Source organism: Meriones unguiculatus (assembly GCF_030254825.1).
Source record: "Meriones unguiculatus strain TT.TT164.6M chromosome 13 unlocalized genomic scaffold, Bangor_MerUng_6.1 Chr13_unordered_Scaffold_40, whole genome shotgun sequence".
Classification (NCBI taxonomy): Eukaryota; Metazoa; Chordata; class Mammalia; order Rodentia; family Muridae; genus Meriones; species Meriones unguiculatus.
The window spans coordinates 4,817,764-4,842,680 of NW_026843649.1; the positions used below are offsets into that span (position 1 = coordinate 4,817,764).

General features: G+C 40.3%; 1 pseudogene; it reads right to left on the reverse strand.

Moving 5' to 3' along the window:
• LOC132651131 (zinc finger protein 850-like) overlaps positions 1–24,917 on the reverse strand; it is a 443,146-nt pseudogene that overhangs the window by 80,288 nt on the left and 337,941 nt on the right.

Below are 24,917 nucleotides of genomic sequence, written 5' to 3' on the forward strand. Positions count from 1 at the left end.
GTCACAAGTTCAATTCCCAGCAACCACATGGGGCACAACCATCTATAATCAGATCTGGTGCCCTCTTCTGGCATGCAGGTGTAGATGCACACAGAACATTATATACATAATAAATAAATAAATAAATATTTTTTTTAAAAAGTCAGTTGTTGGTATTATTAAATTTTATTTTGTTGATGCATCACTGCTCTAGTCCCTTATTAATATTCTCTGATAATCCCCAGTCATTAAGAATTTCATTTCTCTTTCTCTAGTGGTTTGATATTCATTTTTGTTGAAAGCAATGTCTCCTGTAGATCAAACTTTCACATGTTAAGTAACTGAGAATTTCTTGAGCACTGAATGCTGCCCCTACTGCCCAGTGCCTAGAACATTGTCCTGCAGCTTGTTTTAGGTGGACCCTGACTGGTTAGTGTGAAGTAAAACACACCAGTAAATGAATATCCATTGAGCACTCTGATATTTTTTGGAGGTTAGCAATTACAAATAAAGAGGTACCTGTGTAAGAATTGAGTTCACTGACCTACTTTGAAGCTGGTTTTGTCACAACACAGAAAGGGAGGGGGAGGAGGGAAGATAGTAATGAGTCAGGTAATAAATTTTAGACCTTCAATAAAAGTAAAAACTGTACATTTGTGGGGAGTCAGACAAAAAGGGAATCAAGAATATGGATTAGTTGCTGAACTTGTTTCTGGGAAGGAAATTTCTATAGTTACACGAATTCAAACAACACAGAAATTCTGGATAAACTGCTGTGGTAGGGACTAACAGGCATGTTTTCCCTCCCCCCATTTGAAAGTGCACAACCTGAGAAAAAAAGTTGTGAGTAATACTTATTTGAAGTCTTTGAAGAATATTGGACCATAAGGCCATTTTCAACTTTTAAAAATAATTTTAAGGTTATAATTAAATCATTTTAACCTTTTCATTCCTCTCTACTCTTAATGCTGGGATGAATGGTTAAGGTGCCTACATAACAATCAAAGCAGACGTGGCTGTCAGGTTCTCCCAGCATCCCTCAGTCCTTACCGGTAACAAGTTATGGGTGTCATATCCAGGTCTCTAGCCCAGGAGCTGAGCTGCACTCCTCCCAGCTGTCCTTCCTTATGTATTCCAACCATTTTGGTTATCTGGTCTTTTTCATTTATCATTTACCCTCCTGACCTTTTGTTCTGGATCTCCACTTCCCTCTATCCTCTCTTCTCACATGGCCCAAGGTCATGTCAACTCTAGACTGTTCCAGATATTCCTGTGTCTGACTATGTTCTCTCCTCCATCTGTATTAAAATTTCTACTCCAACATACTTAGGACCTGCTACATGCTTTTTGTTTTATTTGTCATTTTCATTTAGCTCCCATTAACTACTTCTTGTTTTCAAATTCATGGTCATTTGTTTCTTTAATGGTTGTTACTGTTTGGCTTTGACTGAAGGTTGGCTGAAGGACTTCACAACTATGAGGTAGAGATGACTGCACTGGACACTGATCATGTAATGGGATGTGCAACATAAATGACCTGTATCTTGGAAGATGAGCAGGTGCCCTGGGAAAGTGGAAGATTGTATTTTAAAACATTTCCAAGATGAGGATATTGCAGGATACTTGATCTCATTGTGATCCCTTAGATTGTGAACTGTAAAACATGTGCTTTGTTTGGTGTGGGTGAGCCCTAACACAATCCTTAATTCCATGAACTTACAATTTATTGTAAACAGGTGATTACAGTTTGGTTCCGTCAACCCTAGAACATACCTTTAATTCAAAAGATCTCTGTGCACAGGATTAAATAATGTTAACCCAGGTCAAGAGGCAAAGCAAGAAACCAGCTGACAGGAATTAAAGGGTAAGTGGAACTTTCAGCTGAAATGTATTTAAGATAGAGTGTAAAAGTGGAAGGAGTTTTAGCGTGGTAGCTTTTGGACTTTTTGAGCTTTGAGCTAGAAAGCCTTTGTCCTTGGGTTCCTTTGGACTATTCCCTCTGAGCTGTCATCTGAACTGGTGAGCTTTTGGGGCTTTTTCCTCTTGGAGGTGAGGTGAGTATCAGGGTCAGATGGGTGCTTTCTCTGCCTCTCTGTGCTAGCAGGTTTTAAAATCGAATAATTGGGATTTCCATTCTTTTGTAACAAACAACACTAGGGTTCTGTGTGCCCCTAGGGGTTGGGACAAAGCTAGAATACCTCTGCTATCTTCATCATTTTATCTTCGATCCACTGGTAGAGGAGCTACCACTGATCTGAGACTCAGCTCTATTGTTCAAGCTAATGATGTACTCTGGGCAGGCCTAGCAGTCAGGAGCAACAGTGGGAGGTAGTTTATGGGTTTGTTCTGGGATTTTCCTCTGATGTAGCTCTAAAGCGCTGTGAGAGAGTCCAGAGGCCATGTCATGCTGAGTGTGGGGCCATTTTCTCCAGGCCAGGAAGAGCAGGCTGCTGAGCTAACAGAGCCTCATTTGCTTTGAATGAGATGGACTGTAGTTCAGACTTTGGTTCAGGCTGTTGTTCTGTTGGTCTCCATGTGGTGATCTCAGCAGAGACCCTTGGCCTCCAACCCTTCCTGAGTGTTGATTGTCCAGAGAAGTGAGGATTTTGCAGTCTGGGCAGTAGAAAGTTGTGGTGCTTATAATATCAGTATCTAGTGTGCACACACAGGCATTGGTTTTGCAGTGGACAGATTGGAAAACTGAAGGTCTCATTTCTAGAAATGATGAGTGTTGTATTTCATATACACTCTGTGTACCAAATTTTACAAATTGTTTTGAAACTGGAAGAAAAGAGGTGGTGTTGGTCACCTTTCAGCAATACTTGCTTATGTATTTTTAAGCTTTCAACTACCACCAGTCACAATGTCATGATTTAGAGAAATTCAATTCCAGGGTACAAGAGGAATTTCTGAGATGCAGAATTTTGTCAGGTGTGCCTGGTTTTAAATAAGTGGATAGGGCAGATTCCACATCCTGTGACATAATTCATGCAACAGAAAACAGATACTAAATTATTCTCCAACATTTTTTGTGTGTGAGTGTCGGAAAGGGCTGGGCTGTGCCTGAAACCACAGGGGGACATGAGCAACTGCAAGCTGTAGCTCATCTTTATGATCACCTCCATTTTCCAAGAGACTTCCAGAGCAAAAGAATTCTCTGTAAAGGAGGTTAGTAGTAGCTGGAGGGCCAGAAATATAACAGTTTAGGTGTCACTTAGTGTTTGTCTTGTAGCAGTTGTGAACTCTGTGTTTATTTCATTTGCATCAATTAGAAAATCAAAGGTATCTCTGATCCAGTGCACATTTTTCATGCTAGAGTTTCCTTAGGTCTTTTTATGTAAACTTGGTTATATTTTAGGCTTATGTTTTTTGGCTTTTTTTCTCACCCCCTCATTCTTTTATAAACACTGTACACATTCTTGATTATTGAAGTTTGTGGTAAGTACAGAAGTCACATCATGCCAGAAGATTATGAGATTTGTGACAATAGAATCATCCCTTATTTTTCTGTTTTCCTCTGTTTCTTACCAGTTGGCTTTTCTTATATGAGATAGGGATTTTGGATTGTTCTTTAGCAATCACATAAAGACAATTTTCACTTATGTCTGTAGAAGGCAGAAGACACAACATGAAGGTGAGTAATACCAGTTGGCCAGTTTACTCCTTCTCTTTTGACATTTTCTTTTGGTGATCTGTCATTTTCTTCAGAACTTTCACCTGTCCAGTGGTCTCCATATTCTCTAGTTGGATGATTTTATTCTCCTGAACAGATTAAATCAAAACCCTGCCCCACATAGAAACAGAATGGTGGATCAATGGAACCAAACAGAGGACCCAGAAATAAACCCACACCCTTATGGACACCTGATCTTTGACAAAGACGCCAAAACCATACAATGGAAAAAAGATAGCATCTTCAACAAATGGTGCTGGTCTAACTGGATGTCTACATGTAGAAAAATGAAAATAGATCCATACTTGTCACCCTGCACAAAACTGAAGTCCAAGTGGATCAAAGACCTCAAAATAAACCAGACACATTAAATTGGCTTGAAAAAAGTGGGAAATACGGTAGAACTCATTGGTACAGGGGAAAACTTCCTGAACAGAACACCAACAGCACAGGCCTTAAGAGCAACAATCAATAAATGGGACCTCATGAAACTGAAAAGCTTCTGTAAAGCAAAGGACACCGTCATCAAAACAAAGCGACTGCCTACAGATTGGGAAAGAATCTTCACTAACCCTTTATCTGACAGAGGACTCATATCCAGTATATATAAAGAACTAAAGAAGCTGAAAAGCAGCAAAACAAGTAATCCACTTAAAAAATGGGGAACAGAGCTAAACAGAGAATTCTCTGTAGAGGAACACCGAATGGCAGAGAAGCACTTAAAGAAATGCTCAACTTCACTAGCCATTAGGGAAATGTAAATCAAAACAACCCTGAGATTTCACCTTACACCGATCAAAATGGCCAATTTCAAAAACTCAAGTGACAACACATGCTGGAGAGGTTGTGGAGAAAGTGGAACCCTTCTCCACTGCTGGTGGGTATGTAAACTTGTACAACCACTCTGGAAATCAATCTGGCACTTTCTCAGAAAACTAGGAATAGCGCTTCCTCAAGATCCAGCCATACAACTCCTGGGCATATATCCAAAAGAGGCTCAAGTACACAAAAAGGACATTTGCTCAACCATGTTTGTAGCAGCTTTATTTGTAATAGCCAGAAGCTGGAAACAACCCAGATGCCCCTCAACTGAAGAATGGATGCAGAGATTGTGGTACATCTACACAATGGAATATTACTCAGCAATGAAAAATAAGGAAATCATGAAATTTGCAGGTAAATGGTGGGATCTGGAAAGGATCATCCTGAGTGAGTTGTCCCAGAAGCAAAAAGACACACATGGTATATACTCACTCATATAGACATACAACATAAGACAAACCCACTAAAACCTGTGCATCTAAAGAAACTAAGAGAGAGGACCCTAACAAAAATGTCCAATCCCCATCCAGAAAGGCAAAGAGGATGGACATCAGAAGAAGAAGAAAACAGGAAACAACCTAGGAACCTACCACAGAGGGCCTCTGAAAGCCTCTGCCCTTCAGACTATCAAAGCAGATGCTGAGCCTGATGGGCCACTGTTGGGCAGAGTGAATGGAATTTTAGGTAAGAACTGGGAAATAGTAAGAACTGGAGAGGACAAGGTCTCCACAAGGAGAGCAACAGAACAAGAAAATTTGAACACAGGGAACTTCCCAGAGACTCATACTCTAACCAAGGACTATTCATGGAGATAACCCAGAACCCCTGCACAGATGTAGCCCAGGGCAGTTCAGAGTCCAATTAGGTTACATAGTAATGTGAAGAGGGACTGCCTCCGACATAATCTGATTGGCCTGCTCGTTGATCACCTCCCCCTGGGGGGGAGCCGCCTTACCAGGCCATAGTAGAGGACAATGCAGCCACTTTTGATGTGAACTGATAGACTAAGATCAGAAAGGAGAGGAGAATCTCCCCTATCAGTGGATTTGGGGAGTGGCATGCAAGCAGAGGGAGGAGGGAGGGTGGGATTGGGAGGGGAGGAGGGAGGGGTTTATGGGGGGATGCAGAATGAATAAAGTGTAATTGATGAAAAATTAAAAAAAAATAAAAAAGGGGGAAAATAATTTAAGAACCTTAAATGACTTTCAAACATGGAGTTTGAAAGTCCATTTGAAAGTGGAGGAATACATGGAGTTGGTCAATTTACATGGAGCACATCTCGCCCCTGGGGGCAATGGTCTCCTGAACCTACTCAGACCTCGGACACCACCACTGCTAGTTCTAGAACTGATGCAGGATGTTCCAACGAGGGGGTTAAGGCTTCTCATAATATCTCCTATAAGCACACACCTGTTTGTTTTTATTCCCCATTTTTATTCATTATTAGCCAGATAGAGCCAAGTAATTGTGGTATGATACTTGCTTTTTTGCCCAATGCTGGAATACTAGTGAATTTAGGTATGCCCTGGTTACTCGCATACCTCGCTGGGTACCTGTGCCCATTGATGCCCCTCACGCTATGACTCTCCTCAGACAGAAAAGGGATCTTGGAACTACAGTCTCCATTGTTACTGCCATCTCATTGGTGGCTGTTGGAGCTACCACCGCGGCATTAGCCATGAGTCATACTGTGCAGACTGCTCAGACCCTGAATAATTTTTTAGCCAATGTAGTTCATGCCTTAGATGTACAAAAAGGAATTGATGCTCAACTAAAAGGAGGCTTGATGGTGTTCAATCAGAGGATTGACCTCGTGCAGGAGCAAATTGATACCCTATGGCAAATCGCTCAACTTGGCTGTCAATGAAAGTATGCTGGACTTTGTGTCACTAGCATACAACATGAGAATTTTTCCTGTGCTGCAAATCTGTCTAAACAATTGTCTAGCTATATTTTAGGTAATTGGACTGGAGAATTTGATACTATGATGGAACAGCTGAGAGTGGCCATTGTCACGGTAAATTCTACCAGAGTGGACGTAGGACTAGCCACAGGATTATCATCATGGACTGCTGCAGCCATGAATCATCTGAAGGAATGGGCGGGCATGGGAGCTTTAGCAGGCCTTCTGGTGTTGGTCTCCTTGGTTTGCCTGTGGTGTATATGCAAGATTAGAGTCTCACAACAGCGTAACGCAGCCATGATCATTCAGGCCTTTACAGCCATTGAAGCAGGACAGTCTCCCCAAGCATGGTTGGCTACAATAAAAAGCTACAATGTTACACTCAGGATGCGAGGCTAAGCACTGCACTCAGGGTCAGCCGCTTTGGACCCAGAGAAGAGCAAATCTGATTGCATGCAGGTTGATGCCCCAGGTCCCGCCTCTGAGAAAAAGGTATTGGACGGGTCTGATGCTCTTTGGGTGGATGACACCTAAATGAACATCGGTACAAAGTCTCAATTTATTTTTAATATCAGAGATCAGACCTCTACTCTTGCCTGATGCGTCTAAAACAAAAAGGGGGAACTGTAGAGAGCTGCGAAATGCTGCACCCTAAAGATGGAGCTGGTTTCTGCCTTCCACCTTCCCGATGGTGAGTGCTCTCTGTCACAAACAACTCCACATTTGGCTAAGGCTGAGGATCTGGCTTGCTTCCATGTATGTGGACCTATCTGCATTGTCCACGAGACACGCTGGGGTTGGCTACCCAGAGGCTATTTAAGCTGTGGGCTGGCTTTCCCCAGGGTCAGATGATTGTTCAAGGTTCCTGAATAAACTGCATTGAAAAAAAATAAAAATAAAAGGAGAAAAAAAATATTCAGAGAAAGGAAAGGCTGTTTGTTTTTAGCCCAGAACCATCCTTTTTTGGTACCCAAGCTTATCTGTAAAACATTAGTCTACTCCAACTGTTTACAGACACTTGTTACCTGCTTTTCCTACAGTGAGAATTTCAGTGTAGATTATAGATTGTGGTCATGTTAATATATTTAGAACTTGTATATCTGTGTGTAAACTTTAAACAACTCTGATTTAAACTTCAAGGAGTTGATACTTGATCCACCTATCACATGTCAAACAGAATCTAGATTAAGACCAGTCAATTAACAACTTGGTCTTTTCTGTCTTTTATCTATATCTGAGGATGGGCTCTTTTCTTCCTCCTATGTTGGGATTGCTTATCTCTCTGGCTGAACTATGAAACCATAGTTGAACTCTATCTTGTGAAAGCATTCCTAAGAGTTCTTTACTTCCAGAATATAATAAGTAAAGACATTCTTTGGCTTTTTTTTTTCTATGCAAGTAATCCATAACAATACAAGTAACAGGATCTTAGGCTAGTATGTTTGTTTCCTACTCAGAGAGGAAATATGTATTGAAGTTTCATGAAGAGACTTTTCAGCAAAGGACCATCCTATTCCTAACACTGATGTTCAAATGAACAAATGTACCAATTATAGCATCAACTGAAAAACAGGAATATGAAAAGTCCTAATGATTCCTCCACTTATCATAATAACCAACAACCTACCATACAGTTTCTCAGAGATATAAAGTGGCAGATGAATATTTCAGAAAGTAAAAAGATGAACAACAGAAAAGGAGAAAGAACCAAGCAATGAATTCAACGGGATATCGAGACAAGGATCAGGAGTCTCCATGAGAACTCAGAAGAAGGAAAGAATAAACAGCTGTACACATGAAAGACTGAGTAGAATAAAAGACAAACAATAAGACAAAACTGAGATTGTGAGGGAGGACAAAGACAGATAGAAATGTTGCAAATTAAAATCATAAAACCTCCAATAAAATCAGAGAACATTGGGTTTCCAGCAGAGCTAACTAAGCAGAGAACAGAATATGGGCATAAATGACATGAATTTCAGAACACTACATTACAACATCAGTGATAAATAAATAAGTTATAAGTATGACCACAGTGTCTAAACTCTGAGATACTTTAAAGATACTAAAGACAGAACACATGAAACTGGAGATTCTAAGATTTGTACTGAGCACATAGGTATACTCAAGTTCACTTTAGCAGAAACTCTCCAAGTCTCTGGAAAGAAACAGATATTCAAGCATAAGACATTTAGATGGCCAAATAGACCTGAGAAGAATGGAAACTTTTTTGACATATTAGAGTCAGTGTGTTAAAAATATGTAAGTCTCACCATGGAATCGCACCATGGATTGACACAAAAGTTGTTCTCTTTTTCTATCCCTGATTTCTTTCTAACTGGAAGCATAACAAAGAAAAGTGGAAATGTTTGCAGAGGCACAATAAAGCAGAAAAAATGTGTAACTGCTTTTCACATTGTTCTATATCTAGTTCATTATTCTCAATAGAATCACATGTGTTTAGCAGGTCATGTACTAACTTTTAACCAGAACAACCATAGCACATTCAAGCAAGTACTCACAGGTCTAACTTCCATAGTAGACTTGGTTCTCTGTCAAAAAAGATCTCGTCAGTTTGGGATACATCAACTGGGATGGAAATGGGGATAAATGTAGCGATGTTAACATCTGCCTCCTTGTAGGTGTTTGTCTCCCAGTAATTGTCACAACCAAACAGAGATATCTCAATTGATGTATACACAGGTTGCAGGAGGAGTGTGAGGCAAAGCAAAAGAAGGGACATGTCAGGCTCTTCACTACACAGAGAGAGTCCCCTGCATCAAGGCAGATCCAAGGAGATTATTGGCTTAGGTCCTGCAACAGGCTGAGACCTCAACAATGTCAGAGAAGACTTTTAATGCTAAGCTACTTCCTCCTGTTGCTTCAGGCTCTCAGTCTGTGCACACCCAATGGTTCTCATGATGGGCCAGCACAAAAACTGCAGCAAAGTCCAGACATATGTGGGTCACAGTACTGAGATATTTCTGTCTCTGTAGCCAGACTTGCTCTGAATTTGTTGTCTTTTTATTGTTCTATTTGCCTCTCATCCATGTACTCTTGGAATCCCACAGCCCTGGGGCTTTGCACCTGGTTCCTCTATGTGGGTGAAAAACATGTTTGGTTCTTTCTTTCTTCAAAAACTTGTATGATTTCATCATGGTCCACAGTGACTTTGGAGAGCACCAGAGTCTGAGACAAAATTATAGATCATTAAAAAAAAAAAAACCCAGCTTGTTTGTTTTGGATTGCTGTTGTGAAAAGTAGTTTGAACATTTGATTTCCTCTAGTAAGGGGAGCAGGGGCAGTCACTCTTTGATCACTTTGCTACCTCTTTGATCACTTCCACCAGTCAAAGTGGCTAAATTAAGCAACAGGGAAAATAGATTCAGACATTTTTGATGAGACATGATAGGCTACAGTAAGATTGTAGAGGAGGAGGACATCCCTTATCAGTGGACTAGAGGAGGGACATCGGGGTAGGGGCTTCAGAGGGAGAGATTTCAATCTTACTTTGACATGGAGTTTTGACCAAAGTAAACACTGGTGACTCAGCCTTTTGCAGGACACCCGGGTTCCGGGTTCTCAACTCAGCTTTTGCATTCAGATTTCCTCCTGGATGTCTGGCACCAAATTCAGAATTATACAGGACCAAAAGATGGGTCAACCTGCTTATATACAATTTAAGTCATGACAAAGAACACATTTATAACTTGTATGCTTAGCTTAGATTATCAGCCACTTTCTTCTTTACATTCTTTCCTGATTAAAAGACAAACATTAATCACCTTAAGAATCAGGATAGGAGTAAGTTTTGGGGCCTATGAATATGAACTCAGTTTTGAACCTGGCAGCAGAAGTCTTGAGATGGCTGGACTCAGTCAATTATCTCTTAAAAACAACCAAAAAGAAAAGTACTTGATCTCTATACTTTCTCTACTTTACTGTAATACTGTTTACTACTGATATAATTCATGATATTTTATTATAATAATATATATAATAAAATATATACAATATAATGCAAATCAAATTTGATATCTAACTTATGTAAAATCCATTCATGAAAACACAGCCATGAAATTTCAAAACAGCTAACACTGCAAGAGGCTTTGAATGTAGGAAAGTGAAAAAATGATGTACTGTTAATTCTTACATATAAACAAACAAAATAATTAATTGATGCCTCCTATGTATAATCTTGCAAAATTTGGTTACTGGAATTTAAAAATATATATACAGATTACACACACAAATAAATCTATTTGTCTATCTATCTATCTATCTATCTATCTATCTCTCTATATATCAATCCAGATATAGATAAATATACCTATATAGTGAAATTTCTATGTAGGCACCAGCTTAATTTATGTTCAGTGAGTTGTGTAAATGCTGTAGTCAGTGATAGAAACTTGCAGTGAATTTATGGAGAACAAATTATAATCTTGATAAAAGTGTACATTGTTTGGGCATTCTAATAAGACTCCTTTGGCCACCACTTCAAGTAGATATAACCGATATTTAATTTTATGACAAGTTACATCCTGTTGTGACTCTCTCGTCTTATTTCATTTGGATCACCTTCAGATATGTATATATTTTAGGCAGCTTTTGCTGTATTAGGTTACTACAGTAACATTCAATTACATTTCATCTTCACTGTTTCTCTTCATATTACTTTGCATAATGTCCTCTTCCCCACTTCCAACCAATTCTTCTTTATGAGCCCATCTTCCATCTATAAATAACTATTTTATTTTATTGTCCTATCCTAGGGAGATCTAGTTACTTGTTCTCAAACACTAGTCCCTTATTCTGTATGTATCCTAAATGGTTTTATGTACTGTACATTGCTTATCATTCACTTTAAAAGTAATATTAACATGTAAGAAGATACATGCCATATTTGTATTTTTGAACTTGTGTTACTATACTCAGACTGATTTTTTTCTAGTTTGCCTGCAGATATGCATTTTCTTTCAAATTTCATGTTTTACTTTGTAAAATGACTGAGTACTATTTTGTTATGTAAATGTCCACATTTTCTTTATCTATTCTTCTGTTGATGGGCATCTGGGTTATATCTAATTTCTGTTGATTAGAGCAATCAAAAACATGTTTGCACAAATCCATGGAAGGATGAAACATTCTTTGGATATATCCCCAAGAGTGATATAGCTGGTTCTTGCAGCAGAACATTCTCCATACTGCTGAGGAAAAAGCCACAAATATGTCCTTAGTGGCTAAACATTATTGTACTCCTACCAGCAATGCCTGAATATTCTTAGCCATTGTGACTCTCTTTAGACCACACCTCAAACTACTTTTTGTTTCCATTTCCCTGGTGACTATCGATTTTGCACATATCTTTAAATGTTTCTCAGCCATTTAAATTATTTCTTTAAGAATTCTCTTGTGGTATCTTCTTCCATTTCTTCAGAGACTGAAAGGTTTTTTTATAGAAGTCTTTGACTTACTTGTTTAGAGTTACACCAAGGTATTTTATGTCCTTTGTGGCTATTGTGAAGGGTGTTGTTTTCCCTAATTTCTTTCTCAGCCTTTTGTCTTTTGTATACAGGAGGGCTATTGATTTTTTCATTGATTTTGTATCTAGCCACTGTTTTTAGGTGTTGGTGATTACAATAAAAAATAATGATGAATAAAGATAAAATTTACTTCAGAGTAAAGGGCTGGAAAAAGTTTCCAATCAAACAGACCCAAGAAACAAGATGGAGTGGCCATTATCTATCTCATAAAATAGCCTTTCAACCAAAATTAATCAAAAGAGATGAGAAAAAGGATACTTCATACTCATCAAAGGAAAAATCCACCCCAACAACCACTCAATTATGAACATCGATGACCCAAATGCAAAGGCAGCCTCATTCATAAAATAAATATTACTATAGCTTAAATCACACATTGAATCCCACACATGAATAGTAGGAGAATTCATCACCCACTTTCTCCAATAGAGAGATCATCAAGACAGAGACTAAATAAGAAAATAAAAAAACTAACGGATATCTTGAATCAAATGGGTATAACAGATATCTACAGAACATTTCTTTGCAACTCATGGATCCATCCTCAAAACTGACCATCTATTCAATCACAAAATAACCCTCAGCAGATATATGAATATTGAAATAACTCAGTGAATCTTATCAGACAAACATGGATTAAAGCTGAACTTCAACAACAACAGAAACACCACTGGTCCATGGAAGAAACAAAGAAACTAAAGACAAACTAGTTTTCAAAGAAAATGAAGGCATCACATACCCAAACAAATGAGATACAATGAATGCAGTGCTAAGAGAAAAGCTCACAGCACTTTGAAAACAGAAGTACCTTCATAAAGAAATTAGAGAGATCCTATTCTAATAATTTAGCAAGACACTTGAAAGCTCTCTAACAGAGGGAAACAAACATACCAACATGGAGCAGATGACAAGTATTATTTAAACTTGGGACTGGAAACAAAGAGATAGATATAAAGAACCGATAAACCAAAACCTGGTTCTTTGAAAAAATCAACAAGATAAACAAACCTTAGGCAAAATAACTGAAAGGCAGAGGGAGATTATCCAGATCAACAACATCAGAAACAAAAAGGGGTACATAACTACAGACAATGAGTTCTTACATCAAAAGCCTGTATTCCACAAAATTAAAAAATCTAAATTAAAAAAAATATTTTCTGGATAGATTTCACCTACCAAAGAAAAATCAAGATCAGGAAAAATTTTAAACAGTCCAATAACCACTAAGAAAATAGACGGAATCATTAAAACATCTCCCAACCAAAAAACAGACAAACAAACAAACAACAAAAATACCTGCCCAGTTCCAGATTGTTTTAACTCAGAATTTTGCCACAAATTCAACGAAGAGCTAATATAGATACTCTTCAAGCTGTTCCATAAAATAGAAACAGAAGGAACATTGCCAAATTCATTCTATGAGGCTACATCACCCTCACACCTAAACCACAAAAAGAACCAACAAAGAAAGAGAATTCCAGACCAATTTCATCCATGAACTTTGATATAAAAAACTCAGTAAAATACAAAATGAATCTAAGAACACGTCATACACATCAACCCAGGGATGTAGGGATGGTTCAACATACAAAACATCCTCAATGTAATCCACCATATTAACAAACGCAAAGAAAAAAATCACATGTTCATAGCATTAGATGCAGAAAATATCTTTGACCTATTCCAACATCCCATCATGATGAAAGTCTTGGATAAATCAAGAATACAAGGTCGATATTTAAACATAATAAGGGCTATATACAGCAAGCTGATTGCAAGCATCAAACTAAATGTAGAAAAACTCAAAGCAATTCCAACAAAATCAGGGACAGTTGTAGAATGCCCAGTCTCTCCGTATCCTTTCAATATAGTATTTAAATTCTAGTTAGAGCAATAAGACAACTACGGGAAATCAAGGGCATACATATCAGCAAGGAAGAAGTCAAAATATTGCTATTTGCAGATGAGGTGGTAGTGTATGTAAGCGACCCCAAACATTCGACCAGGGAACTCCTACAGCTCATAAACAGCTTCAGGAAAGTAGCTGGATATAGGATTAATTTTAAAAATCAGTAGCCCTCCTGTACATAAGGGACATATGTGCTGAGAAAGAAATTAGGGAAACTATACCATTCATAATAGCCATAAATACTATAATGAATCTTGATGTGGCTCTATCCAAATAAGTGAAAGGCCTGTATGAAAAGAACTTCAAGTGTCTGAAGAAACTGAAGAAGATGTCAAAAAATGGAAATATCTCCCAGTCTCCTGGATTCATAGGATTAACAGTGAAAATGGCCATCTAACCAAAGGCAATCTACAGATTCTATGCAATCACCATCAAAATACCAACAGTTCTTTTCAGAACTTGAAAGAACAATTCTAAACTTCATATGGAAGAACAAAAAACCGAGAAGAGGTTAAACAATCCTATACAATAAAAGAACTTCTGGAGTTATCTCTACCCCTGACTTCAAGCTATACCACACAGCAATAGTAATTAAAAACTGCATGGTACTGTAATACCATACTGTAATAGAGATAGAATGGTTGTTTGATCAATGGAATTGAATCAAAGACCCACAAATAAACACACATGTCTTTAGTCAATTGATTTTTGACAAAGAAGCCAAAACCATACAATGGGAAAATGAGAGCATCTTCAATAAACGGTGCTGGTCTAACTGTATCTCTGCATGTAAAAAAAGTACAGATAGATACATATTCATCTCCCTGCAAAACAAAACAAAAACCTCAAATTCAAGTGGGTCAGAGACCTCAATATAACCACAGATACACTAAATCTGTTAGAAGAGAAAGTTGGGAAGAGCCTTGAACTCATTGGTACAGGAGACAACTTCCTGAACAGAACACCAACAGATCTATAAGGAGTAAACACTATCAATGAAACTAAATGTCAGTCTACACATTAGGAAAAGAACACATCAATCCTATTTTTAACAAAGTGCTAATATCCAAGCTATACAATGGACTCAAGAAATCAAACTCCAATAAAAAATGACCCAATTAAATAATTGGCACAGAACTAAACAAAGAATATTCAACAGTGAAATCTTGAATGGCTTAGAAGCACTTACACAAATGCTCACCTTCCCTCATCATCAGAGAAATAAAAATCAAAATGACTCTGAGATTCCATCTCATACCAGTCTGAATGATTAAGATCAAAAATCTCAAATTGTAGCACATCCTGGTGAGGATGAGGACAAAGTGGAACATGCTTTCCTTACTGGTATGAGTATAAACTTTTACAAGCACTTTGGAAAACAATCTGGCGCTTTCTCAGAAAATTGGGAAGACCTAGCTATACCACTACTGGATATATGTCCAAAAGAGGCTCTACAAAAGGACACCTAATCAACTACGAGATTCATAGCAGTTTTATTTGTAGTAGCCAGAATCTGGAAACCACCTAGATGTCCCACAACTGAAGAATGGATAAAGAAACTGTGGCACATTTACACAAAAGATAATACTCAGCCATTAAAAACAAAGCAATCAACTTCCACTGCTTTCTCCAGGCAGCGGTGAGATTTTTTTTTGAATTCTCTGTTTCTTATCAGGCAAAGAAATCTTGCATTGAGCACACACAGACACACCTTACCCACTCCACCCCATTCCCTCCCCCCATATCAGCTGCATATGACAACAACTTCACGTTTGGGTCGGGACCTCTGGGGGGGGGAAAGAGTTTCTCTAGGAATATAGTTATCAGATTAGAATAGGATAGAATATTGTCATAGTGATTATGGTATTTAAGGAGACCACAGGCCACAAATGCACACCCTCATGGTTTTATAAATGGCAAATGCGCCCAGGTCAGGCCTGCACAGTTAGATGATGAGAGACACTAAGGGTGAGGAAAGGAAGACCCCCTCCTCCTCTCCAGAGATGCTCTCCAAGCTCAGACACACCCAGGAACCTTTGCGGAGGAATTCATCCAAACCCTTCCTGGATGAGAGGAGTTCTGGAGGAGTTTCAAATTCCCTGCAGTCACCAGAGCGGTTAGTACCACCTGAATTCACTGTGCCAATTGCTTGAGAAAAATTTGAAGGCACTGCTGAACTGATGACCCTTTGGACTCTATGAGTTCACAGCTCTAGTCGTTAGCTTTCTGCTAGTCATTGGCAGAGGGTTTAAGTGTTGTGCTAAGAACATTGGCATCTACAATATACAATATATTAAGAATAAATCCCCTCAGCAAATGATGTCCTCACTAAAATAATTTCTAAACCAAAGGTCTCGAAAACTTCAGTCTTAATTTGCATACATATTCTACTACTAAAACTTCATAATCATTAAGAAGTGAGAAAGTAAACTCATCCAAGTGTTGTGCCAGCCAAATCTGAAAACATTAGTAGTGGATATTTTGGGAACAGGGACTGTCTCTGACATGAACTGATTGGCCTGCTCTTTGATCACCTCCCCCTGAGGCAGGAGCAGCTTTACCAGGCCACAGAGGAAGACAATGCAGCCAGTCCTGATGAGACCTGATAGACTAGGATCAGCATGAAGGGGAGGAAAACCACCCCTATCATTGGACTGGCGGAGGGGCATGGGTGTAGAAGGGAGAGGGTGGGTAGGATTAGGAGGGGACGAGGGAGGGAGCTACAGGGGGGATACAAAGTGAATAAATTGTAACTAATGAAAATTAAAACTAAAAATAAAAAAGAAATAAAAAATAAACTCAGTCGACTAGGATAATCTCTAGACTGGACAAAGAGCCCCATGAATTTATCTGATTGCACTTTTGCAATAGAACAACTTGGAAGTTAATACCTGTTTCAGCTACCAGAGCTTTGAAACAAAAAAGCAGTGAAATTCAGGTGGGCAGGGCTCCCTGGGGAGCGACAGGACCATTTCAGGAGGATCCCTGGGATGCCCTGTTCTTAGGTGGAACCCAACTCTCTTGGGCACTGAGAGGAAAGCCCAAGGTGAACGCTCCCAGCCCAGGAATCCCAGAAGCCATAGGTGTCTCTGAAGATTGCGCAAGTCTTTTCCTCCCCGGCCAGCTCGGGGGCATGTTTCTAAAATCCCAATCTGCACAACATAAACAGAAAACGTGCAGCCAGAAAGCCTCGGTGGTGCAAATTACAAGCTTCCAGCAGAGGGCGGGAGAATCTTTGATGCGCGGCCAGTGGCAAGCAGGCAGCAGAGAAGTGCAAGCTTTCCAGTGACCTCACGACCCTCCATGCCCTTCTCCCCCCACTGCAAAAGGGAGAGAGAAGGCGGAAGAAAAGACCCCTGATAGAGGAAAATAAAGAATAGGGGAGGGGGGCGTTGAGGCAGAGGGCGGCCTCTAAGAGCTCCCCCTCGGTGCAGCCGCCCACTTCCTGAGCCGAGGGTCCAAGAGGCCTCGGGGAACCCGAAGGGCGAGCCCTCTCAGATGGGGCGGGGGAGGGGCTTGCGCGAGGCGCAGCGCAGGCGCAGTGCGCGCCTCCATTGTCAAGCGTGGCGTAAACGCCGTTGCTATGGCTACAGACGCTAAAGGGAAAACGCTGGGCTCTCCTGGGCCTGGTGGGCGGTGGCGGCGAGGGCTGGTGGACCGGAACCCCCTTCCCTGGCACGATGGCGGCGGTCATGGCTCAGCTAGTGGACTACTTCATCGTGGTGGGCTGAGACCAGGAGAAGCCAGGTAAGGGTGTTGAGCGGGTGCCTCCTAGGCTCCGCCTCCGCCCCGGGCTCCGCCTCCCTCCTCCCCCGGGCTCCGCCTTCACCTCCCAGGGCTCCGCCTTCCTCCGTTTCCAGGCCCCTCCCCGTCTCCACTCCGAGCTCCGCCGCCGCCTCCACTAGGCTCCGCCTCTGCTACTGCGGGCTCCGCCTCCCTCATCTTCCGGGCTCCTCCCCCTTCCCCGCCCCTGGCTCCGCCTCCGCCCCCTCGGGCTCTGTCCCTGCCCTGGGCTCCTCCCCCTCCTCCGCCTCTGGGCTCGGCCTCCGCCCCTAGCAGCCATCCATTGGGCTAGATGGTGCTGGGCCTGGCGTCCTGGCTGGGAGGCGAGGAGGAGAGACGGTTGGGTCCCGCGGTGGAGGAGCGGCGGGTCCACGGGTGTCGGCCATCTCGGAGCGGTTGAGTCTGGCTGGCTGTCGGCATATGTGAGGGACCCGCAGGACGGCGGTTGTGGAGGAGGCCAGGGCTGTGCAGTTGGAGGCTGGTGGGCTGGCTGGGTCGGGAGAGCCTGCCCGAGTTCCTCCATGAGCTTCTGTGGAGGCTGTTGCTACCCGGAGCCACGCCCTCGGGCCGCCTGGGTTGGGAGGGCAGGACCACACTGTGTGGAGTTCCTAGGGATACACTTGTGCCCTGCATCCTGAGGAAGAGTGATGCGGGGACCAGTCCTCCTGGAAAGTAAGAGCAGAGTGTCCGGTGCTGCCTCCCCCCTGCTCTGGAGCTCATGGGGTGGGGAGCTTACACATCTGGGCTGAAAGAAATCAGGGTACTTGGAAAGGCTACAGGATCCATGCACATTTCTAGGAACATTATTTTTTCAGGATGTATATGCCAGCATTCCAGAATGAAATGATTCTTCTTAAGTAAAGACAGCCAGACTCTTGGGTAAAGAGAGCCAGTGCTCTCTCTCACTGGGCTTTCATGAGTTTTGATTGTTCCGTTTATTTGTCCGAGAATTCTTCATAAGGAACAGTTTGGCAGATACACTGCTGTTTATACTTTAATGGACTTGCACAACCAGGAGTATACACGGTTCACGCAGGCTTATTTTCTTATTTTTATCTCTTTGTGTTGTTATGTATAGATAACCAGGACATAATAACAAAGTTACTGTAGAGTTGGGAAAGCTCTTTTATTTCAGGGTAATTCCAGTTTTACACTTGCAAGGAATTTTAGCTACCAGCCCTGCATCCCCTTGTCTCTGGAGGTGCTTAGATTGTGTTTTGCTGATTGTTAGTCATTGGTAGCACTAGAGCACCAATGTTTATTATTTATTCAATCCTAAGAATTTGTTTCAGAGAAGGGATTCTTCCCAGTTTTTTCTCACTACTGCCTAATTGAGGTCACTTAAAAAACCGCTTGCAGGTCGATGAGATGGGTCAGCAGATAAAAGCTCTTGTTGGGCAAGCCTGGAGACCTGAGTTCGATCCCTGAATTTATGAAAAGGTGGAAGGCAAGAAGTGATTGCACAGAGTTGTCTTCTAACCTTCCTATGTGTTCCCTAGTACGCATGCTTCACCAGCATCATGAACACACACACACACAAAGACGACATTGGGCTTTATTTAGAGAATATTCTTACTGCTCCAAAATGTCATGTCATTTCACTTGTCAGTTTCTTACAGACATAATCTTACCCAGACTACTAGTGTGGAGATTCAGTTTTGTTTTTAATCTTGTTCAGTTTTCAGTTACATTGTTCTTCCCCCTACAATAATTTTATTTAGGGTTTTTTTGAGACAAATTCTCTCTACAGAACCCTGGCTGGCTGTTCTGGGATTCCCTATGTAGTACAGGCTGGTCTTGAACCTACAGAGATCCACCTTCCTCTTCCTCCCAATTGCTGGGGTTAAAGACCATGCCCAGCTTACCCACAACAATTTTAAAACAATAACAAACTTGAAAAAAGTTCCAAGTATGGTACACAGTTAAGTGCTGTTTTACTTTGGACATTTTGAGAGGAAGCTGTTGACCTTATGCCCTGTCACTCTGAATGGTTTAGTGTCAATTTTATGCAAACAAGAATGTTGTCCTACATAATGACAATGCAGTTATCAAAATAGGAAATTCACGCTAACATAATATTCCATTTAATGTGGGTTTTATTGACTATGTTATTACTCACAAAAATGTCAAAAGAAGCTGGTGTATTTAAGTGTTTCATTTTTTTATCTCTTTAGTCTCTTTCAGTATGGAACAGTTCCCTCAACTTTTTCATGATCTTGTTACTTTGATGACTATAGGTCAGTTATATTTTTTCTTCATTAATTTATTTATTTTTTCATTTTACAGCCCAATCACAACCCTACTCCCTCATCTCTTGCCAGTCCCAAACTCCCAAACACTTTCCCTGTACGTCTCCCAACCAACCAACCCAGGCACATCAAGTTATATCAGGATTAAGTACCTCCTCTTTCACTGCACCAAGACAAGGCAGCCCTGGATAGGAATATGGGATCCAAAGGGAGGCAACAGAGTCCAAGTCAGAGACAGCTCCTGCTATAGTTGCTAAGGGACTGACTTGAGGACAAGCAACCCATCAGTTTCATATGTGTAAGAGGCCCAGGGCTAGGCCAGGCATGTTCTTTTGTTGGAGGTTCAGTTTCAATGAGGCCCCATAGTCCCAGGTGAGCTGACTATGTAGGGTTTCTTATGGTCTCCTATCTCTCCAATCCTTCCTGTAACTCTTCCACAAGATTCCCAGAGTTCTGCCTAATGTTTTTTTGACTGTGCATCTATGCAACTGTTTCCATTATTTGCTGGATGAAGCCTCTCAGATGACAGTTATGGTGGTCTCCTGTCTACAAGCATAGCAGAGATATGAATAATTGACAAGGGCCCAGGCTGTGGGGTACACCATTGCTTAGGGGATGAAAGAAGAGGAGCAGAAAATGCATTTGGTGAACTTGGAAGAGATATTCAGCTCTCCCTAATAGATATTACTTTTCTTGTAGGTGATATGAGCCATAATTTTTGTTTAGTTACATGGCTGTACAGAAGAGATTGTTTTCAAATTAAAACAATTTTTTTAGATTTATTTTTTTTCTTTTTTTCCTTCTTTTTTGTGGGGAAAGGAAGGGGTTGTCAAGACATGGTATCTCTGTGTTTGTATCCAGGCTGTTCTGGAACTCTGCCTAAGATTCACAGAAGTCCACCTGCGTCTGCCGCCCAAGCACTGGCATTAAGGGCTTGCACCACTTGGTGAGCAGTCAGTACTCTTTAATCACTGAATCATCTCCAGCTGTCTTTAAAATTTTAACAGATACAATCATGTGACTATGTCTACATTAGTTGAATATAAATAGGATGATGAATATAATGTTTCAAAAGTGTTCTAAGGAGATAATGGTGTGTATCCCCAGCCTTTCATTAGCTTAGACTGGAGATCGGCTGGGAGGTTGTGGCTCACCTTTAATCCCAGAATTTGGGAGGCAAGTCAGAGGCATTTGTATCTCTGCATTAAAGGCCATCCTGGTCTATAGATCTAGTTCCAGGGCAGCCAGGAAACCTACACAGAGAAACCCAATCCAAGCAAGCAAGCAAGCAAGCAAGCAAAGGACTGGAGATGTAGCAGCCATCTTGGGTAGGAGTAACAGAGCAAACAGCTAGAAAGATCCTGGATAACTAATGACTGACAGTAGGGTTGCCATAGCAGATCTAGATAGCTGCTCTGTGTTTTGTTTTTCTTTATTTTTAACATGATAAATAATAACATTATATGTTTAAAGCACTGTAAATCCGAGTTTTCAGTTTCATGCTGGCAAAACAGGTACAAGGTGACAGGATGGAATATCAGGATCCAGGGACATAGATAGTGAAGGAATATTTTTCAGTGTCATGTGTAACCAATTGAGGGCATCATTGAGAGAAGCACTTATTGAAGAACTTTGTGGTTGAATGTACAGATGATCTACTTATAAGCAATGTACAGATAAGGAGGAGACTGTAAAGTCTCCCTCCTTCCTGTGGCCTCCCATTTTTTCTTGTGAGTATTTAACTCCATCATTGAACAGCAAATCATGAACTGCAAGTTTACTCTAATGAATGATGTACTCTTTTGAGAATTTATACAGGGTTTTTTTTTTTTCAGTTTTTGGTTGTTGTTGTTTGTTTGTTTTCCCAAGATAGGGCTTCTCCATGTAGCCCTGACTATCCTGGAACTTCCTCTGTAAATCAAGAATGTTCTCAAACACAGAGATCTGCCTGTCTCTGCCTCCTGAGAACTGCTGGGATTAAAGGTATGGGCCATTACTGCTTGGCATAAAGGATCATTTTTAACTCTGACTTTTCTTATTTGATTGTTGTTTTACTAACCAAATTGCAGAATATTGGTAGAAGAAATGATAAGAATTGAGGTTAGCTGATTAAACACACCCATGTGAGGAATCTCATTGTGATAGGTATGAACATATGTTTGGAAAACGTTGAATGTGTTTTATTAAAACTTAGAAAGACCAGCTCCATGTACTAGTGTGGTCTGGCTTATTACTTTCCTTCCTTCCTTCCTTCCTTCCTTCCTTCCTTCCTTCCTTCCTTCCTTCCTTTCTTCCTTCCTTCCTTCCTTTTGAGACAGGATCTCTGCAACCTAGGCTGGCCTGAAACTCACTAGGTAGTTGCCACCAGTACTTGCAAACTTACATTTTAAAAGGAAAATACAAAGGAAGTATTTTTTTTTTCGAGACAGGGTTGATCTTTGTAGCCTGCACTCATTTTGTAGACCAGGCTGGCCTGGAAATCACAAAGATTCACCTACCTCTGCCTCCCTGAGTTGCTGGAATTGTAGGCTTGCACCAAGAAGCCCAACTTCAAATCTTTATTTTTTAAAAACATTTTATTTTCCTCTCTCAGTTTATTTCATTTTCACTTTCACTTTTTATATTTTAAATTTTTGAAATAGGGTTTCTCTGTGTAGTCTTGGTTGTCCCATAACTCAGATCTGCTGGTTTCTGCCTCTCAAATTCTGGAACTAAAGGTGTTAGCCATCACCATCAGGCTTAAATCTGTTTCTTAATGACATATTACATACTAGTTACAAGCTAGTTTTCCAGAATAGGGGCTGATATAACAAAGTATAAATGTCAGTGCTTAAAACAACAGGTGGTTACTCTTGCATAATTTTGGCGGAATTGCTCTGAAATTTACTTGTCAGGAGGTAACCTCCTTTGAGGGTTTCTAGGGAAGAATATTCATCTCTTCTAGTTTCTGGTGGTCCCTATTGTTCTACCATTTATGGCACCATAATTCTATTTTTTGTCCTCTCTTCACATGGCTTTCTTTGTTTAAAACTTTTTCATTTTTTCATAAAAACAATTTCTTTGTTCAGCCTGGTGGAACATGTCTATAATCCCAGCTATTGGGGGGACAGATGCTGGAAGATGCCAAGTTCAAGGCTTTTGTGAGTTACAGAATGAGTTCATTGCCTGACTGGGAAACTGAATCTCAAACCATATATATATATATGCTAATATTCAAATGTCATTTTTTAAAATAATTTTTATTATTTATATTAATTACATGTTGTTTACTTTGTATCCCAGCTGTAGTCCCCTCCCTCATTCCTTCCCAATCCTACCCTCCCTCCTTCATCTCCTCTTTGCCCCTCTCTAAGTCCACTGATTGAGGAGGTCTTTCTCCCCTTCCCTCTGACCCTATCTTATCAGGTCTCACCAGGACTGGCTGCAAGTCCTCCTCTGTGGCCTAACAAAGCTGCTCCTCCCTTGGGGGTTTGGGGGAGGAGGTCAAAGAGTCTGCCACTGAGTTCATGTCAGAGACAGTCCCTGTTCCCCTTACTAGGGTACCCACTTGGATGCTGAGTTGCCATGATCTATGTCTGAGCAGGGATTCTAGGTTATATCCATGCATGGTCCTTGTTTGGAGAATCAAGATTCAGAAAAGACCCCTGTGCCCAGATATATTTGGTCCTTGTGGCACTCCCATCCTCTCCAGATCTTACTAACCCCCCCCCCCCCCGCTTCTTTCATATGATTCCCTACAATCTGCCCAAAGTTTGGTTATGGCCCCGATGTCCCCCAAAGGATGAATGGAAACAGAAACTGTGGTACATTTACACAATGAAATACTACTCAGCAATTAAAAACAAGGCAATCATGAATTTTGCAGGCAAATGGTGGAATTTAGAAAAGATCATCCTGAGTGAGGTATCCCAGCAGCAGAAAGAGACACACAGTATATACTCACTTATAAGTGGGTACTAGACCTATAAGATAGGATAAATATACTAAAATCTGTATACCTAAAAAGAAGAGGTTCTGGAGTAAGATGATCAGTCTTCACTTAGCAAGACAAATGGGATGGACATTGAAAGTAGGAGAAAACAAGAAGCAGGACCTGAACCTACCAGAGAGGGCCTTGGAAAGACTCTACCTAGCAGTGTATCAAAGCAGATGCTGGGACTCATAACCAAATGTCATAATTTTAATATCACTATTATTCAGTAGAATATCTTAATGAGAAACTTTACAGTCTGGTGGAATTTTGTTATCGTAATTAGAACTGTATAATGACATGTATTAATAAAATTAAATACTTTCCAAGAGCTAAAAATGTTTAATGTTACCAAAATACAATCATTTTAAAAACAGGCATTCTAATTTTGAATAATTTGTCCATGATTATTATATGTCCATTGTATACTACATATTTTATTATGAAATTGACAGAATATCTCTTCAGTCAAAATTCTTTGTGTCTCTAGGATTAATATATAAAATTTATTATATATTAATAAGCATGTGTAGTCCTCTCTAATCTTCAAATCTTTCTGACTTCTCTGTGCATGAAACTTTCTGACTATATCTCAGTACAGTGCATTCATCTTTAAAATATGCTGTGAATTTTGCATGTGTTATACTCTAAGGTTCACAGTCTTAATGATTTTAAATGCTGCCTGTTTTCACATGGACCTTTAACAGTTTAAAAGAATTAGGAATTCATAATCTTTGAAGATGAATATAAATTTCACAATGCTTTTTTTACATTACTCTTTATTATTATCATTTATTACAATTTATTCAAATTGAACTGTGGTTGTGCCCCCCTCCCTCATGTCCATCTGCTCACATCCTCCTTCCCTCTTCTGTGCCTTAGCCCCTCCCCTTTTCCACTGATAGGCAAGGTCCTACTCCCCTTCTATTTGACCCTAGCCTATCACCATGTTTTAAGCAAGTATCCTTCCTACTGTTGCACACGTATTATTTCAGTTATCTAGCCATCTATCTCACATCTATCATCTATAATCTGTCATATATCTATTACACACACATATTGTTGTGAAAATCTGTTATTTCT